The sequence below is a fragment of the Psammomys obesus genome, unplaced genomic scaffold (assembly GCF_907164565.1).
Source record: "Psammomys obesus unplaced genomic scaffold, mPsaObe1.curated_primary_1811, whole genome shotgun sequence".
In the NCBI taxonomy this organism is placed as follows: domain Eukaryota; kingdom Metazoa; phylum Chordata; class Mammalia; order Rodentia; family Muridae; genus Psammomys; species Psammomys obesus.
In genome coordinates this window covers 3,395-10,189 of record NW_026591685.1, presented here as the reverse complement: position 1 = coordinate 10,189, position 6,795 = coordinate 3,395, and the positions used below count along the sequence as shown (strand labels likewise).

Genomic DNA, 6,795 nt, shown 5'->3' with positions numbered 1-6,795 from the left:
AGAGAGAGAGAGAGAGAGAATGAGAAAGAGAGAGAGAGGTAACATTCAACTGCAGGTGCAGAAAGAAGCCAAAGGGGTCAGACCTCCTGGAGCTAGAGTTAAAAGATATTTGATTCACTTGACATGGATACTGGGAACCAAATTCAGGTCCTCTGCAAGAGAGCCATACTGGTCCTAAAAACACAGAAACACAGCTCCAGCCCCATAAATGACATTTCGTTACTAATGTTATGAATCTACCTAATAAAGACCATACAGTGGATGAGATAAAGTTGAACAATGTCATATTAGTTTTTCTAAATATAAGGATTTTTTTTCAGTACACAGTTTAGGCTGGCTTTGAACACAAAGTGATCCTGCTGCCTCAGACTCTGGAGTGCAGAGGTTACAGTCATGCATAACTACATGGAGCCAAAATATTTTAACGACAAATACCCACCAACAATTTATCAACTCATACATCTAGAGGGCTAGTAAACTGAATTGTTTTCTGTGATGTAAAATAATCTTGCTTGATTTTTTTATCCAAACCAGAAATATGTAACTTTTCTCCTAAAAATTAAAATTACTTTCTAACAAACTGCATCCTTTGATTTTTTTTAACATGATTTAAGGATACCTATATGTTCAATATGTTTGCTTGTAGTTTGTCAACACGAAACAGTTGCTAAATATCTGAGGAGCAAACTGGGCTTCTCCTTCTGGAGAAAATATAGTTGACCACACAACACTGGGCAGTCAAAGACATGAGCATGTATCCTGAGCACCATAGTCTGCTGAAATGTACCAGCAGACATCACTGGGCCCTCACCATTGCTTCTGCCTGCCACTGTGACACATACAGTAGATATACCATCCCCTTCATAGTCTGCTTTAATCTTCATAATTTTACCCAGTTCCTTATGGGCAGATGTTGTATCCCAAAGTTCAGATGGAATCTGAAAATCTCCACAATCCTTCTTAATTATTTTTACAGTGACCAAGGTCCTAAGTTGAACCTATCAGCGCTGTGCTGACTGTCTGGCTTCAACAGTTATCACCCCCTGGACCAGCAGCTCGCTCAGACCTTTTGTTTATCATTTGGAATCCTTCGACAGCTACGGGTTTGAGGTCCCAGTAAGACAGTCTTTCTGCTTGGTCCCATCTCCTGAAGGCCAGTGTCCCAATGAATCATTATCAATAACATCAGCAAGAACAATCTCTTTGGTAGTTACATCAACACCAAATTCAATCTTCATATCATCCAGTATACAGTTCTGAGCAGCCAGGGTTTTTTTTTTTTTCCAGTATTTCAAAAATAGCTTATGTAGCATGACTTATGATGTCCACTTCAGTCTGGCATATAACAAGTACAGCAAAGCAAAGTTTTGTAGCCAGGAGTGTCTCCTCAGACCACTGCAGATCATTATTGGCATAGTCCTTGGAGAACCTCTCCATTTTTGATGGGTGAAAAGTATATCCCTCCTTTACACCAGGGGTTCCCTTTAAGAAAAGATCTACTTGCTTTTCTTCAGCACACCAATTCAATTGGAATCATTTCATTTTGGGGTGCAATGAAAGCAGTCTCCCACATTTCCTGGTGAAAGTAGCTTTGGTACTGGCTTCCTGTAACAACTGAAACATACCAATGGTGACTTTATTGATGCAACCTTGCCTTCCAGGTGGTTCTTTCTAGCTGCATTTCCAGATGTGATCTGGTCCTTGGACTGCAGAAGGACTCTTCCAGGATTATCTAACAGTTCATAGACTTATTTTGTCTTACCCTCATGGAGTTTTCTTCCACTGTTCAGTGCCTCAGCTGCCTTCATTATTGTGTACAGGCTGGAGAGCAAAGCAGGCAGGAAAAACTAGACTATCTGGATTTGAATCTCATATCCCAGTCAGTAAGTTTGTGGAAAAATAATTTTCTTTGTCAGGCATGGGTTATTATTTCTTCCAACCATGGATGAGAGCAATTGCTTGTTAAGTATACGGAAATATTCATCAGACGTGGACTGTTGTGCCTGGTGTCTAAAACATTAATGAGAGGATGCTGCTATCATTAGCCAAGTCTGTGTCTTCTGATACTCATAATGTTGTTCTTTTCCTTTAAAAAATAATGTTCTTCCATTTGACAGGTGAATTTGTCCATACATCAGGTATGAAATCAAGTTTTAAAGTATATATATATATATATATATATATATATATATATATATATATATATATATATAATATTGTATATATATAGTATATATATGTATATACATATTGTGTATATATATCCATATATATGTATATATATATATATGCAAGAAGCAAATCTGTTTCCCTCATCCAGAAAACTGTGATGCGTAAGTTTCATTTGATTCTTAATTTAACAGCTCATTACAAGCTTCAGCAATGCAAATATTTGATGAAAGTTTAAAAGTACCTACTGGCTTTTGATAATCGTCTTACCATTATAGGACCTCACCTTTGAAAACTGAATCTTTTGCAAATTAAAACAACCCCGAGATTTCACCTGACACCCACCAGAATGGCTAAGATCAAAAACTCAAGTGACAACACATGCTGGAGAGGTTGTGGAGAAAGGGGAACCCTCCTCCATTGCTGGTGGGAATGTCATTTTATACAACCACTTTGAAAATCAGTCTGGCGCTTTCTCAGGTAATTAGGAATAGTGCTTTCTCAAGATCCAGCTATACCACTCCTAGGCATATATCCAAAAGAGGCTCATGTACACAACAAGGACATTTGCTTAACCATGTTTTTAGCAGCTTTATTCGTAATAGCCAGAACCTGGAAACAACCCAAATGTCCCTCAGTTGAGGAATGGATTCAGAAATTGTGGTACTTTTACACAATGGAATACTACTCAGCAATTAAAAACAAAGAAATCATGAAAATTGCAGGCAAAGGGTGGGACCTAGAAATGATCATCGTGAGTGAGGTATCCCAAAAGCAGAAAGACACACATGGTATATACTCACTTATATAGACCTATAAGATAGGATAAATATACTGAAATCTATACACCTAAAGAAGAAAAACAAGAACGAGGACCTGGCGTAAGATGATCAATCATCACTTAGAAAGACAAATAGGATGGACATTGGATGTAGGAGCAAGCAAGTAACAGGACAGGAGCCTACCACAGAGGCCCTCTTAAAGACTCTACCTAGCAGTTATAAAAGCAGATATTAAGACTCATAACCAAACCTCCAGCAGAATGCAGGGAATCAAAAAAAAAAAAAAAAAAAGGGAGGGGGGAGTTAATACAACCTGAAAAGGACAGGAGTTCCACAAAGACCAAATATATCTGGGCACAGGCGTCTTTAATGAGACTGTTTTTCCAAACAAGGACCATGTATGGATGCAACCTAGAGCCCCTGCTCAGATGTAGCCCTTGGTAGCTCAGTATCCAAGTGGATACCCTAATAAGGAGAACAGGGACTTTTTCTGACATGAACTCGATGGCAGGCTCTTTGACCCCCCTCCCCACACCCAGGGAGGAGCAGCCTTGCTAGGCCACAGAGGAGGACTTTGCAGCCAGTCCTGAAGACAGCTGATAAACCAGTATCAGATGTAAGGGGAGGAGGTTCTTCCTTATCAGTGGACTTGGAAAGCAGCAGGGAGGAGATGAGGGTGGGAGGGTGGAATTGGGAGGGAAAGAGAGAGTGGGATACAGCAGGGATACAAAGTTAACAAACTGTAACTAATATTAAAAAAATAAAAATTAAAAAAATTTAAATAAAAAATTTAATAAAAAAGTTAAAAAAAGAAAGAAAACCGGATCTTTAATAAACATGTCTAATGAACTGAACCTTCTGGTAGACTCCATATGTTTGATCCACACAGGATGAAATAAAATCATCATAAAGCCACACAATTTGGCTCAAGCCAGCCACACTACATGGTGAAAAGTGATCTGTCAGTCGTTTCTCTTTCGAGTAGAGAAGCACAGCAGTGGAGGATTTCCCTTGAGACTTTTGTAAGACGGAACTGGCCGGTGGGACGGGGTGTCAAGACTAATCATATGTTCTCCTTCCATGCTAACATCTCATGTTCCCGAGTCTCGGTTTCCTGAATTACCAGGAAGTGAGGTGAATCGCTTAGGTCCAGACTACAAATAGGAGCCAATGTCAATCTAAATTAATTAATGGTGATTGTGGAGGATCTTGGGCTGAGCCTCATTTTCCGATTTTGCATCTGGCTCCAGGGAAAAGGGAGCAGATGTAGGCGTACAGTGGGTTGTAATCTACATCTTTCTTTTCACTCGGGTCGGATTGAAAAGCTACTCTGTAGCTCTTTTGAAAAGTATAAAGTATATAATAATGTTTTCAAAAGCATCTTTTAACCTGATTAAAAGATAAGTATAATACGACATCACTTGTTAAACAGTAATAATTTTACATGTAAAAACTCAAAATTACCCCAAATACACTGATTTTTATCATACAGACAAAAAAAAAGGTTTTAGTTTTAGAAAAATTTTCACCCTTCAAATTGACATTTTTCCCCCATAGACAACTGAGCATAAGTAAATACAGGTTACGGATGGTCTGGGACCATTTATGACCCAGGACCATCTCAAGAACAGATTTTAGTTAACTGTGAGTCCCTCCCTGGAGCCTAAAATATGTACCATAACAGGAAAAAATTAGATTGCTAAATAGTACCCAGTCCATACAAGCAATTTGAATGTATTGCTTTTTAAAATATTTATTTTGAATATTTAATTTACTATATATGTGTGTGTTGCCTGTATGTATGCTTGTGCAAAACTTACACACAACAGTGAGTATTAGTGTTTGGTGACGACAGAGCCCAGAAGATCTCTGGTTGATGGTTGTGAGCTATCCTGTGGATGCTGGGAATCGTCCCAGACTTCTGGGAAAACAGCCAGTACTCTCATCTGCTGAGCCCCCCTCTCCAGCCCCTCCAGGCTATCCTTGTCAAGTCGTGCTGCCTACTGCCACAGACATTTTCATCTGCTCTTCTTCAGTCATTTACTTGCCCTTCAAAGTTATTTTTTTTAAGTGAAAACTTTACTTATAAAATTTATGTCTGTTGGTGCTGTGACCTAGGTTCTTCTAGCTGATGAATACAGTATGGTGAACTTGTTGCTAGGCCGCCTAGCTTAGACTCCAGTTTGTACCTATCTTAGTGTGGAGCACAGACTTGATCCCTTGGGAGCAGGGTCAGAGTTGGCTCACGTTATTGGTGTGAATGACATTTAGCAGAGGATGCCCAGAGAACCAGTCTACAGACAGGAGAAGAGGGAGAGAGATGTCTGGAGAAGTTGAACGGTGACAAAACCACTGCTCACCCATATTCCGGGGCAGAAAAGTAACAAGTTGTCTCCTGTTGGGGCCAAGTTTCCTCCATGATATTCATTGTGTGTGGGTCTCCCCAACAAAAGAATATGACTTTGGAGCCAAAAACATCTGCTGAGCAGAATCCCTTTCCTTAGGACCCTGCTGAAAGCTGGTGTCAATCTCAGGTGACATTTATAGCAACTAAGTCCATAAGTCTGAAGGAGGTTGGGATCATATACCAAGAGTTCATCATGTTGATGTGCTGAGTTAACCACATTGAGTTAAGAGCCAGAACCCTGTCTAATGATGTAATGACCTCTATCTTATTAGATAAGAGCTTACAGATTGAAAACCAATCTGTAACCCAGGACACTATGTTATTTTTACAGCTTTCTTCCAGAGCGTTTATGTGCAATACAGCACAGTCACACAACAACAACCAAATCATGCATCCACGTACATTTTTAGAATAACTTCAGGTAAGGCCGCACCAGTCATTACTCGGTTTTCATTACACGGAGGACAGAGAATTACACTTGTCCACACTGCTTCATGGTGGCAGAGCCATAGGGACTGAAATTCATCTGCCTTCAACTTTGCAGTTCTGGTCCTGCAGCAGGCTGTCACAAGGAAGAAAGGATGTGTTTAATGAAATCTGCTTCCTGGCTCCAGCAACAGCCTTTTCTAGCCAGTACTAAGCTACTCTGCCAAGGTTCTTATCGCTCCCTCTCATTTTCATCTCAACATAGTGAACACATGCCCACCTTTATTTCTTTCAGATACTACCTTTAATCAAGTTGGCAGTGATCAAAGAAAACCATTTCTGTTCAATCAGCCAAAAATGTACAGTAGTGTGAAGACTCGAGATATTTAGCAAAAAAAAACACATCACCTGAGGACTTTCTTATTGGTACACGCACATCCACACAAAACCCGTGAAAGATAAGGCTTTGGACAATGCAACCCATTAATTCACCTATGTACTGTAATTTGTTGTTTGGTTTTTAAAACACCCTCACATAGCTACTGTATAAACCCAAAGAATTCAAGATTTATAAAGTAAAATGGTGCAGGGAAATTCCAAGGATTACTGCTATTTGTACTAAAAATGCAAAATGTTTATGAGTTTCATTAAATGTATACCAATCGAATCATATTCATGGCCATACACATTTTAATCTCCATTTACACTATTTGAGATACTCCTGGCTGTATAAATAAGTGTAATACTGAGTCAATCACCTGCATTTTTAGTTTTCAACTGCGTTCTCATTTGTTTACATGTATGAAATTACATGCAAAGACAACCCGTTTCTAGTTCTTCGATTCAAATCAGAGTATTTAGGTAACAGTGCCACCTATTGCTATGAAGTTAAAGTATCTTTTATTGTTATGATGTCCTTAGTATTTGATTCAAATTCTCTTATTTTTAAATTTCATTTGTCCTAGTAATATTTTATAGTAGTTAATATGTAATTTTAAATATTAAATTTTC

At 38.9% G+C, this 6,795-nt stretch overlaps 1 pseudogene; it reads right to left on the bottom strand.

Moving 5' to 3' along the window:
- Positions 1–627: 627 nt before the first annotated feature.
- LOC129680193 (bifunctional phosphoribosylaminoimidazole carboxylase/phosphoribosylaminoimidazole succinocarboxamide synthetase-like) lies at positions 628–1,808 on the bottom strand (annotated as a pseudogene).
- Positions 1,809–6,795: the final 4,987 nt, after the last annotated feature.